The sequence below is a fragment of the Euleptes europaea genome, chromosome 9 (assembly GCF_029931775.1).
Source record: "Euleptes europaea isolate rEulEur1 chromosome 9, rEulEur1.hap1, whole genome shotgun sequence".
Lineage (NCBI taxonomy): Eukaryota > Metazoa > Chordata > Lepidosauria > Squamata > Sphaerodactylidae > Euleptes > Euleptes europaea.
Window position 1 is genome coordinate 58,796,556 of NC_079320.1, and position 13,509 is coordinate 58,810,064.

At 40.8% G+C, this 13,509-nt stretch overlaps 1 protein-coding gene across 8 annotated transcripts in view; it reads left to right on the top strand.

Moving 5' to 3' along the window:
* The window catches only part of TENM3 (teneurin transmembrane protein 3), a 469,013-nt gene that overhangs the window by 226,843 nt on the left and 228,661 nt on the right, over positions 1 to 13,509 (top strand). The gene's annotated exons all lie outside the window — the stretch shown is intronic.

Consider the following 13,509-nt stretch of genomic DNA (forward strand, 5'->3'; position numbering starts at 1 on the left):
TGCTATCCTAAGATTTTTCAGCCAGCACAGCAGATTATTAGGATTGTTGAGTTAGTTGATTCATTTCAATTTTAATTTACCATACACCCCCTACACCTTTTAAAAATAAAGGAGCTAAATGATATAAGCACTTTCTTCGCTGGAAGTGACAAATATAATAATAGAAATGTACAAGTTCCTTCAGGGAACGGAAGAAAAGTAAATCACATTTTAAAGGAAGCATCTCCAATGTCAAATTTAGTTTAAGGCTCCTATTAAGATTGTGATTCAGGTTGAAAGTCTGTTTTTCAACACAGATTCATATGTTTTGATTGCCTCTAGTTCTTCTTGCTAAAGTTTACTATCACATTTTCCTGTAATGCTTTATTTTTGGGAAATGGCCTATCCATCTGTGGTACATGAAAATTATAGCCAGTGACAGAGAAGTTCCCAGCCATTTAAGCAGTAAAAAGCAAATTTAAGAACAGAAAAAAATATTATGTTTATTTAAATGTAATCTGTATCCATTTTTGAAGTTTAATTATAATTATAAATATTATGTATTTGTTTTATTACTGCTAGATTACATCAGGACAGGTTCTTCATTAAGGATTTGGGTTCATCATATATGGAGAAGCAAGAAAGATAAATGGAGTCTCTGAGTCCCTGATCTATATACTTATTCAGTTCCTGCACAGGATGGCAGGAGTGGCTAGCTGTGTAGCAGGAACTACTCTTAAAGCCCATTTTTGAGCTGGTGGCGGCCAGGGATGGCAGGGAGGAGGCACCGCCGCGCCACCTCCTAAGTTGTTCCACACCCACCAAAAGGCAAAAAAAAGCCTTTTTGAGGCTTTTTTTTTTTTTTTTGGCCAAATGGGGCTTTTTTGCCCCATTGAGAAAAGCGAGGGTGCGTCTGCTAAAAAGCAGGCGCAGCCTTGCTCCTCTCGCCGCTGGTGTACCCGGGGTGAACGGGGACAGGAGGCTGCCTAACAGCAGCTCCTCCCCCTGGGATGCTGGAACGCCCCCCGGGACGCCAGCATGGGCCTGTACGCCGGTGGGATGCTGGCAGAAGGCCCCGCCAGTGTCCCAGGGCAGTGCTGCGATGGCGGCAATGGCATCTGGCCCTCCCTGCCGGCATTGGGGCCACTTACGGTGGCGTAAGTAGCCTGGACACGGGGAAGGAGGGCCCCAACGCCAGCGCAGTGCCTTCCTGGCCTCCTAAGGGCTTTTGCCCTTAAAGATCAGGAATGCGCTGTGAGAGTGGAATTTACACACGGTCATTGGATTGCTGACTTTAACATGAGATTGAAGATTCTTCTTTCAGTGCCTAATGCCCAGGCAGGGCTTTTGTGTCTTGTGAAGGAAGACAACTTTAGAAATTCTTGGGAGAGGTGTGTAATTGATAGAGTTGAGTCCCTTGGCCTTTCCCTTGTTATGCTTAGGATATGGATTACCAGGAAACGTAAAGGATGATCAGGACAAAGATGATTGATCTTGATCATGCCACTACATTAACCCAGGCAAGGCATGTATGCTCTATTTCTGCTTTAGGGATTCCTCCCCCTTTGACCCTTCCCTCATACTTGAAATTCCTCACAACACCTAGCCATAGGCATGCTTTTATGCTCTCCAGGTTGATTGTCCTGGCAACTGCAGAAATAAGAGGACGATTCGCTAAAATGCCATTTTCAGAATCCTTCTGTGATTGTGTATCTGGTGCAATGACTGTAGACCATGTTTTGCTATTCTGTGATCAATGATCTGCCCCCAGAGCTGTCTGGGTTAGTCCTATTTTGTCCAGATACCACTTCCCTCTCAAGCTCTGGGTGGTAACTTTATCATTATTAGCAGATCTTGATCCTAAAACAACCTAGCATTGCTAAATATCTGACAATAGTAATCTCGCTAAAATGTTGTTGATTTATGAGAAACTGTATAAACCCACTGATACATATTATTTTTAATGTGTTGCAGATTTTATGAGGGATATGTATTCTATTGATCTGGGTTTTGTTTTTTGTCTTGTCATGTGATACTGGTTTGTCTGTTTTGATCAGTTGCAATGTGGTTTTATGCTTAAGGCCTTTGGTCATCCAGTTTAATAATAAAAGGTTAGGAGAAGCAAGCAAAGCAGTTTTCACACACAGCACCCATGCCCAACTCTTAAACCATGAAATGACTACTGCGGGCATGGAATGGTTATGAATAATTTTGTGTGTGTTTAATGTAATGTGGCTGTTCCAATTTAACATAGTTGCAGTCATTCTGTTGTAAATGTGTGGGAATACAACCATATACCCTTAAAATTCCGTGCTGTATGCTGCTTACGTGAACAATTAAAAGGATTGTAACAAATTAATTTGGTATTATACAATAGGAGTAGGAAGTGTGTACAATGACATACAATTTTGTTCCGGAATGATTTAGGATGAAAGCTTACTCTGTCAATGTAGTTTGTTGTAGCCTTGGATTTTTCTCCACAGTGGTTCAGAGTGAGTGTGATTTAAGTATAAATACTGCTATTGTTATACAGGATAATGTAAGCGAGTGATGAGGTTTTATGAGAAGATTGTGAAGTTGTTCTTAAGAATAAAAGGTAGTAGATGAGTATCCGTGGAAACATCCTGTCAAGCCCTGCTGAAATGAATAGAAGCTTGTGTGGGAGCAGTGTTTTGTGATTTCGTGCCTGAATGTGTGGGCAGCACTGATGTTCCAAAATAGGGAATTGTGTAAAAAGCAATCATGCCATCCTGTGCTGAGTTAACTATGCAGTACAATGGGGAACTAGCAAAGCAACTTAAATACCTTCGAAGAACAGTGCCTGTGAAAGTTCTTAAATTGCAGTCCCTGCAGCTGGATGGTCATGTGGCAATAGCCTGATTACTTATACATCTTCAACTTCTTTCCTAAATTGGCACAGCTGAGGTAACTTATTAAAGAGGGTGGTTGACCACATTCCTTGAGTTCTGTTCTTGTCAGCCATCTCTAATATTCTAAGCAATGGATCATACAACATAGAAGGGGGGTTTAACATTTCTAATCTTCAACTTTACTGCATTGTGAAGAGAACATTAAAGATCATTCTCATGTATAATTTTGATCTTCTACCATTGGCATATCCATTGCACCAGAATCTGGATCTACTGTCCCAATGTCTGCTGGGTACACCATTGAGTATTTACATAAGTGCATATGTACAGTTAGGGTTGCTAGGTCCCTCTTTGTCACCGGTGGGAGGTTTTTAGGGAGGGAGCCTGAAGAGGGAGGGGTTTGGGGAGGGGAGGGACTTCAATGCCATAGAGTCCAGTTGCCAAAGCAGGTGATCTGATCTCTATCGGCTGAAGATCAGTTGTAATAGCAGGAAATATCCTGCAATTACCTGGAGATTGGCAACCCTATGTACAGTGAAAACATTTAGTACTGTGGATGTACAAGCATAAGAGGAGGAACATTTTGCTACAGAACAGAGAGTGTGGTGTCACCGCAAATGGGCCAAGAGGTGGGACTTCTATCTTTTGGAGATATTTTTTAAAAGATTAAATAATTGTTCAACAGCTGATTGTTTTCAGATTTGTCCTTTAAATTGCTTTGAGTGACGATCCCCCTCCCAACATATACTGTAACCTGTTTTGTTAGCTGTATCTTAAACTACAAAAGTTCAACTATTTTTTTCTGGAATTTTGCAAGCTGAAGAAATTTATATTCCCTACTTCCACTATTTAGATTAAAAGCAGTTGCTGCTGAATTTGCAGAGCATTCAGATGGGATTGTGCTTTCATGTTCCTTCAAACAGATGGATAACCTCTGTCTATTGATAAATTTGGATGGCCTAGTTGGCATTTCTTTCATCCCTGAACATACGCTGAAGTATTTGGACGCTGTTTTGTGAAGGCATTAGTTACTCTTGCTTATAGGCATGCTTAAACAATAATTTCCATCCTGGAATTTTCTCCCCCATTAGGCTAAAATCAGTTATGGACTGTATGTTTGTCATTGTTTTCCATTTTCATTTAGGTCAGACTTATAAGGCATAAATAGTATGGTTTGTTTGGATTATTCAGTTTGGTCAGTTTGGCAAAAAAATTAAAGACTGCTATTTTAAAGATCCTGTTTTTTATATTAGTTCTAAGGAACTTTCAATATACCCCCTCACTTTTCATAATCCTGATTTTTTTATATATATATAATGAAAATGGACAGGTTCTTTCCAGATTTATTTTATGCTAAAAGTATTTTTGTCTACTATTTCTTTGCTTTTTTTTGTAAGGAACTAGTGTGATTTTCTGTGTTTTACGAATACTTTTCTTAAATTGGGCTGGCCATAGGGCAGCTACAACTAATTTCATGAATTCAATGCAGTACTGTGAAGTATGACCTGGAATTTTTTTAATAAGGGCATTATTAAGTTATAAGCTCTCATTGCAAAATTTTTGTTAAATGTATAATAGTTTTTTTTTGTAGCAACAGAAATACAAGTCATATATTGAATATCCACAGGAGAAACTAGTAACCGTATTTTCAAGGTGAAGACTTTTCAGCATCTTCCATTACTGCCAGCATTGTTCATAGTTGGGATTGTTACCTTCTGAATATCTGACCCTAAAATCTCCTGTCCGGTTTTGCATTGTGTTATTTTAGCTGAGTCATTGATATCCTGACTTTGGAGATCATGTTATGGACTTTTATTTAAGCTTTCTAGTTTTATGCCTGTGGTGTTCCATTTGTTCTTTGGGTAGGAACATTTTCTGCACATGGGCAAAGCTGATAAGTTCTGTTCCAGCAGAGAAGTAAATTATAGGCTAGCTATAATCAGTGTCCAGTAAATGCCCTTGGCTGGGGATAGTGCTATTATATTTGGCAACACTTTAGAATTTTTCTGTTAATATTCTAATTCTCAAAGTATATATCAAAAGTCTAAAATACACAGTTGACATCCAACATAGTCCATGTAAATACATTATATTATCTTATCTGAATTAGCTGTATAGATATGAAACACTGCTAAGAATAAGAGAATGCTAGACATAATGCTAAGTCTGTACTAACACTGGATGTGCTAAAAAAAAACCCTTTGCTTCTATCAATTAAAGTGTACTTGTCTGAGTGTTGCCACTTAATAAGTGGTGGAGATATTTTTTTGAAAAATTATTTTTTCCCTTCCAATCACAATTAACATTAATTTTTGTAATCAGTCAAAGGACTCAGTTTCCTGATTTGTAAAATCACTAAAATCTGAGGTTAGTCAATATGTAAGTTGAACAGAAAACAGCGGCCACTATGCCCATTCATCTGATATTATGGAAAATGTGCACAGAATACCTCCATGAAGTGAGAATTGTGCACATTCTCTATGCATAGTCTCCAAGAGAATGTGTATACAACGTAAGTTAATGTAAACTAAATCTTGAAGAATTTAATTTGAATTATTTCATTTTCACATAAAGTCCAATCTTCCTAGATCCTATATTCATATATATAATCTTCCTCCATGAAAATTGAACGACAACTCTATTGATTTTAATGATGCAGGGCTGCCCCCCCCCTTTCCCTTTAGGGTACAACACAGTGAGCTCTCTCATTTATGATCTATAATAATGCTTGCTCTACTCCATCTATATGCTTTCACCGTAGACAACAATTCATACAGTAAATTCCTCAAACATTTATTCCACTTCTCCACTTCTACATCAGAAACCAAGGGTTCTTTAGCCATTAAGGTGCACCAGCTTCATACAGCCCGCTGCCCTTCATTACTGACAAGTCTAGCAGCTGACAAAAAAAAATTGGATCATCCATCTTGGCAATAGTGACAAGTTGACAGTTGCAGAGTCTGTGCTCATATAGTGCTGATGACGCTGCTTGTGATGCTAAATGGTGCAGAAATGGCGGTTATGTTATTGGGATTCTCAAGCTGTATCGTGCGTGGATCCTGGTTTTGAGGAACAGAAACCCTTATAAAAGCCAAATAATGATAGGACTGCAGATTCAGAAATGCGGTTGCTGTTGTTTTATGGTCTAGAAACTTAATAGTGGATGGTAGCACTTAATGGATATATTCAGAATTAGATAGCTCTGTGGGGAAAAACATTTCTTGAATAGTCTTGCATTGGCTACAGCCCTAATCTAGCACAGAAACAGGTATACAAGTCTTACTGAACGTTCATAACTTGCACTAAACCGAGGCATGTATGTAGACTTGGGTCTCTCTCTCTCACTGTCTCTCTGTCCACTGCTCCAAAACAGACTTAAACTAGAATATCGTTTGGAAGAGGTAGGGATGGTAACCTCAGTAGGTCATATTATCATGTTTGGGGGAGTGAAGCTTAAAGGGGTACTAGTGATCATCCCATAAGACACCATGTCTCCAAAGCCTCTCTACCTAATTCATCTGTAGTCAGGAGCAGCTGTGCATAATTAGGCAGAGAGGCTTTAAAAGAAGCCGGCTCCTTTCAGAATGGAAACAGTCAAGGGGTCCCTGCCTAGCTTCCCGTACTGGGAGTTTTTCTTAAGATGCAAGAGCTGTCTCCTTTATACTGCTTCATTGCTTAAAGGCAATTTAGCTTCACAAAAGGACTAAATCTGGATTTTTCTGGCCTGTGCACCAAGAAAACAATATTTTATAAATCTGAAAACCCTGAAACATTCCCTTATGTTTAACTTGAGATTCATGCTGAGTTCAGTCTAGCTGTGCAGACTTTGGCTTTGGCACAGAGCAATGTGTTACGCTTGCTGGCTTTTCAAAAAGTACCCATTGAGAATGGTATGTCAGATTAGTCTTAACTGAATGTACATTAGTTAGAGCTCAGATTCGGCAGTTTCTTCACAAAAAAATGTGCTTGTTGGTGATGGGGGGAACCATGCTTGATTGAGAATTGCATAACTTGACCTCCTTTAGCAACTAACAGACTAGCTAGATAGCAGCTGTTGTCATTTTTAAAGCTTACTATAATACCCACCACCATAATTTAACACAAATGAATCAATTCAGTCTCTTTATGCTATGCACTCGAACACCTTTTTAATTTTCTCAAGTTTGAAATAACATATGTATTCAAGAATTTGGCTATGAATCTCAGACTACTTAAACAGATTTCCAACTAATATAAATGAGGTTGCTCTGGGTGAATGGTTTGAATATTTCAGCCTTTATAATGTCTTAGTGCAAAAGGACAATCTTACAGGGGGTCTAGATGGCTGTTCTATTAAAATCCACTTTTATAATTCATAATAATCGTGTGTGCTCTCTTCAAGATGTGACAAGATGTGAAACAGCCCCTACACGCATCTAGTTCTACCATGGTGTGTGTGAAATTTACCCAGCTGATTCAGGTCCCGTACATGTATTTGCAGTTTTTCCATGTATTTGCAGTCATTGATTACAAAATGGAAATGCATATAGTTTAAGCAAAATTTTGCTGAACTGTTAAGCAAAGAGATAATAAAATCAGCAATAACTGCAATACTGTCTCCCTAGTTGTACTGCAGTGGAAAGGACTATGTAGGGATGTGCAAAAATTTTTTGGTAAAATTCAGATTCGGATCTAGTGAACCTGAATTTTTTCAGTAATCCCGGATATTCCTGAACCTCCTTATCTGTAATATCCATACTGATATCACTTATCAGTAATATCCTCCTTATCGGTAATATTCCTGAAAAATTCAGGTCCATTTGACCCAAATCCGAATTTTACCGCCCCTTCCATTTGCCTTCCCCCCACTTACCTTTTCCAGGGTTTCAGCTGCAGGTGTGGGGGGAGGAGCCTGGAGGCTGCAGCAACGACCTGCAGCTCTGCAAAGCTCTGCGCAAGCCACCACCTCCAAGACCAGCTGGAGCCCAGAGGCGGCGGCAAGGACCTCGGCAAAGCTGTGAGCCAGGATCAGCCCTGCCAATCCCAGTTCGCAGCTCTGTGCACTGCAGGCTGCCGCCTCTGAGCCCCAGCTTTAGCTCGAAGGTGGAGATGAGGACCCGGGCAGAGCTGCACTCGCCAGGCCACTGCCTCCAAGCCCCAGGTCGAGCCTGGAGGTGGCAGCAAGGACTCAGTGCACTGAAGATCTTCAGTCCACCCACTCCAGCCAAGTTCCACGTGAATCTTGGCTGGGGCATGGATGAAAAACTGAAGATTGGGGAGTCTCCCAGCCGGGAGGCTGCGCAATCTTTATTCCCTCCCTGCTCCAGCTAAGCTCCATGTGGAGCTTTTCTGGGGCTGCAAGGAAAAATGGAAGATTGCACTGTCTCCCGGCCGAGAGGCAGCACAATCTTCAGTCCCTCCCCATCCCAGCCAAGCCCCAAGTGGATCTTGGTTGGGGCAGCGAGCCTAGCCAACAGGTAAGGGAGGGGAGGTGAAAAAATGGTGATGGGGCCATAGTTGCCCCAAATAATGCCGAATAAATGCAACATTATTCAGGGTCTGCTTTTTTGGCTCCCATTGATTGCCACCATTTGTTTTGCTGGTTACCCCCCCCCCCAAAAATACCAAAAATATATTTGGTGGTTTGTTTGTTTTTTAAAAATCAGCATATCAATATGCATGCCACTAGGGCTGTGGCTCAGTGGTACAGCATCTGCTTGGCATACAGAAGGTCCCAGGTTCAATCCCTGGTATTTAAAAGGACCAGGTAGTAGGGGATTTAAAAAAACTCTTCCTTAGACCCCGGAGAGCTGCTGCCAATCTGAGTAGACACTACTGACTTGGATGGACCAAGGGTCTGATTAAGTATAAGGCAGCTTCATTTGTTTACTTGTTAAAATTCCAGAAGCAGACAAAACATTCTTAAAGTGACCTGATTCATGTTTAAGGCCACATTTAGACCCTTCTCTTTCCCAGCTGCTCCTGGGTTTCTTTGTTAAAGTCTTTCATGTTCTGTTCCAAAGTCAAGCCTTCTTCCCATATCAGTTCTAAGTTTTCTTCACTTCTCCTCAGAAAGAAAGAACAAGTTAAACTCCCCAATGAAGGGCAGCATTCTTTCGTTAAACCCCATTTGCTATCTGTCGCATTCTTCCTGATGACAAATGTCTAGCTTCTACAAGGCTTCATAAGAACATAAGAGCCATGCCGGATCGGACCAGAGGCCCATCTAGTCCATCATTATATTTACACACTGGCTGACCAGCTGCCTCTAGGATGCCGACAAGCAGGATGACTGCAACAGCATCCTCCCACCCATGCTTCCCAGGCACTGATATAAAGAGGCATGCTGCCTTCCTAAGGGCCAATACACATTACAAAGCCCATGTAGCCCATCTCTGGAGCAGATGCATTCTAGGGATTCCCAGTGAAAATTTAATTCCCTGGTGTGAATGGGCCTGATTCAGACTGGGACCATGCTGCATGAGGATAAGGAATTTAAAGCTTGTCCTCTGTGCTATTTGCCTTCCCTAAAACAGCCTTGTTGAGCTGCTATTTGCTCTGCTGGGAAAACTCAGTACATGTAAGTACTGCAGTGGACGGATAGTAGCTCCACAGGGCCATTGGGAAAACTCTGAAGCCCCTTCTCCTTGTGCAGTGTGGTTCTGATCGAAGTTAGGCCTGGTGCACATCTGAGAATTACCTTCTCATCAGGGAACTGCGAGAGCACATTTGTCAAAAGTCCATATGGGGGACATATTAACTTTTAATGTGTGAATTGGCCCTGAGATACGATAGAATATGTGTGGGTCCTTGTGTCGCAGGAAAAGTTCTTCTCAACTTGGCATCCTGCTAGCCAGTCAGACGGAAGGCTGGATCGAAAACATTTGTGTACAACATTTTGCCAACTTTTAGGGGTAGTTTTAGCCTAACCTCTTGAGCATTAATAGAGTGCAATTTAAACATTCATTATCCAATATTGTAATTTTTATGCCAGTACCTTCTGGAGAAATGTCATTGCATCACAGTGATCACATTCAGGTACCAGGCACTTCACATATTTACTTCCTGGACAGTTCATTGAACATATATGGTGTGCACATGCTGTCTGGGAGCAATAGAGACTTTGTGCTTTTCCCCCCTAGCCCACCCCCTTTCAGCCATTAAATATGATCCAAGTCACCTAGAAGGCAGCAAAGCCATTTTTGAGACTCAAGATAGGAGGGAAATGTCTGTAGGGTTGGTAGTCTGAACCAAAGAAGGGGAAAAAAGAGTTAAGTCGTTTGGAAGTGAGGAAGGAAGCAGCAGCAAGGGATTTATATAGTTGGAGTATGGGTATATAAAGAAACACAACAAATGTGGCTCAGAATGAATGGAAGGTATTGGGAGGAAGAGAGAAGAGGTGATGTAGCAACATATGTCCTGTGGTTCTTGATCTTAGGGTTAGGAACTTTGGCCATTCATCTTCTACAGGAATGTTACTTCAAGTACATGCTTAAGCAATTCCCTCCTTTTTTATATAAAAGCTTTTTATACATACTGGTTAACGGAAGATGCCATTTTTCTTACAGATTTTTATTTGAGATATAGTTGACAGTTCATTAGACTATCGCGTGTCTGAAACGTGAAAAGCATGCTTTTAGATGCAAGGTTGAATGGGTCATTATCCAGTATGTTAAGAAAAAGAGAGAAGGTTTTTTTAGACATTTTTTTATATATGGTATAAAAATCTGCCTTTAGAAGGAAACACTGCAACTAATTATTTTCACCACTATGTGATGACTATGGAAAGATCTATGACTTATCTTATAACTTATGTAACAAGAATTTGTTAAGCATATTTCCCAGAGGGACAGCTTCACACTAAGTACAATAGTTTCCCAGTATTAAAACGGTAGATAACAAGGCTTCTGCCATTACAAATAATTGTGCTTTGTGTGTGTTCTGCCACAGCACTTTTCGGTAATGCTATTTGCATGTAGAGTTTTAATTAAGAGATAACTGTCACCACAGGTTGACTGCAGAAGACTCATATCCAGCAGAGAGACAAATGCCAATGCCAAGTTATACAGGTTGGGTAGCATACAGGGGGTCTATAATATAAAATGGATTTATAATTAAAAGTCACTTATTACAAAGTTATTGTATTAAGGGAGGAGAATTCCTGAAATCTGGTAATTTTGTGGTGCAACGTATTACCTGTGAATTTTCTTTCAGTCGAGCTGCATATAGCACATTTAAAATAGGAAATGTTCTGTGAATCTTTTTGAAGAAAAACTTTATAGGTTCTCGTAGGTTATCCGGGCTGTGTAACCATGGTCTTGGTATTTTCTTTCCTGACGTTTCGCCAGCAGCTGTGGCCGGCATCTTCAGAGGAGTAACACTGAAGGACAGTGTCTCTCAGTGTCAAGTGTGTAGAAAGAGTAATATATAGTCAGAAAGGGGTTGCGTTTGAGCTGAATCATTGTCCTTCAGCTCAAACCCAACCCCTTTCTGACTATATATTACTCTTTCTACACACTTGACACTGAGAGACACTGTCCTTCAGTGTTACTCCTCTGAAGATGCCGGCCACAGCTGCTGGCGAAACGTCAGGAAAGAAAATACCAAGACCATGGTTACACAGCCCGGATAACCTACGAGAACCAATGAACTCTGACCGTGAAAGCCTTCGACAATATTTTTAAAAACTTTATAGTTTTTATATGTGGAAGTAGATTTATTCCAGTCTGTCCCTTAAAGCTAAGACTACAGTTTTCCTTGTTTTATTTATGTCTGAGGCAACCTTGAAGCTGAGAGTGGCACATACAAAAGTGAGTCAATAGCTAAATTGGAAATTGGACGAGGATCTCCAATGACATTTTGGAAATTAGTGGAGGAGGTTGTGGTGATTCCTCTTTGCTTAAAAGAAATGGAGAGGTTTCTAAAGAATCAAACACACATTATAGTCACCATGAAAAAGCAGCTGTACACATGAACACCTGAAGCCACCATATACTGAATCAGACCCTTGGTCTATCAAAGTCAGTATTGTCTACTCAGACCGGCAGCGGCTCTCCAGGGTCTCAGGCAAGGGGTCTTTCACATCACCTACCTGCCTAGTTCCTTTAACTGGAGATACTGGGGATTGAACTTGGGACCTTCTGCATGCCAAGCACATGCTCTACCACTGAGCCATGGCCCCTCCCCTAAAAGCTGTAAATCACAAGCTGTAAATCACTCCTCATGGAGCGAATATCCACTTGGTGAACTATGTAGCCACTTCACCATTTAAATGATTTCAGGATTATTCTGCATTTTTCTATTTGTATTATTATCTTATAATGGCCACATTTAGTAGTCTCAATAAGCTGGAAGTAAACTGTGATGGGCACCAACATGGCTTGTTCATTTTGGTACCTGAGTGTACCCTATTGTTTGTTTGTTTGTTTGTTTAGAAAATACTTGTGCTGGCTCTCTAGGAATTTGCCCGAAGTGGCTTACAAATAATAATAAAAAACATGAAAATATATTAATTAAAACCCTGCATTAGAAAACATACCCAACCAGCATAAAAACATAGACCATAAAAACAAGCAGATTAAAAAACAGCTTAAAAGAGTGCAAAAGACTAAGGGTGCTCTCACACATGCTGAATATCACTCTTTCAATCCACTTTTGTGATTATTTGCAAGTGGGCTGGAACTGCGAATTCTGTGTGTGTGAAAGCACTTTGAGTCCAATTCCCTACAACACCCAAACGCAAATATTTGGTTTAATTATAGCTTGTTTTTTTATCCAGAAGCCAGGTGTCTTTCATATTATGGTGGTTTAGAATCCTGTCTTGTGGGATGCCAACAAACAAGCTCCAGTTTGCCTAGGCCATGCATTCAGACATCACGGGCAACTGGAAGTTAGGTTAACTGGTGTTTGTTTTCATGCATTGTAAGGGAAAGAAAAAGGAAAGAGCAAGAGGAGCCTGCAGGTATAATGAACAAGCCATGTTCATGCCCATTACGACAAACTGTGGTTTAATTCCAGCTTAGTGTGATGTCTGAAAACAGCTGTCATGAAGATAACATAACTAGATAACTTAACCCTAATGAAAGGTACCACACAGATACTATGACTGAATTCCTGAATGGGGGGGCGAAGCTCCTTATGAACCAGTGTGACTCTACTCTGACATAGGTGCCACCTTATCACAGAATAAAGTGACTCCTACACGGGCGAGGGGGCAAACACCCTGGCTTCAGGGAGTCACAGAGCTGCACCAGCCCCTGCCGCCCTGCACTGGTGTGTGGGGGCGTTCCTGGGGGCAGCTTCCTAACCCTTTTTCACCTAAGGAATGTCCCCTCGCAGCAGCATTGCTGCGCCACCTTTTGTGGTGGCGTAGCCTCGCTGTTTTCAATGGGGCCATTTTCTTTAATTCTATTTTTAAACTTTTAAAATGTTTTTTTGGCTGCCAGGAAATTTCTGTGGAGGTGGTATGGCTGTGCCACTCCTGGCCGCCACAGATCTACCCCCATATGGGAATGGGCTGGAAGTATGGTTTTCTACATGAAGAGGCTACAGTTTTACCTTGAAAGAAAAATATACACTTGTGTCTTGTTTAATGAATACTAGTTTGTTTTACAAAGGCCTAAAGTCATCGTGAGTCAGCAATTTGTTCTAGGTGCAGGAGTTCACCTAATATACTGAAGCT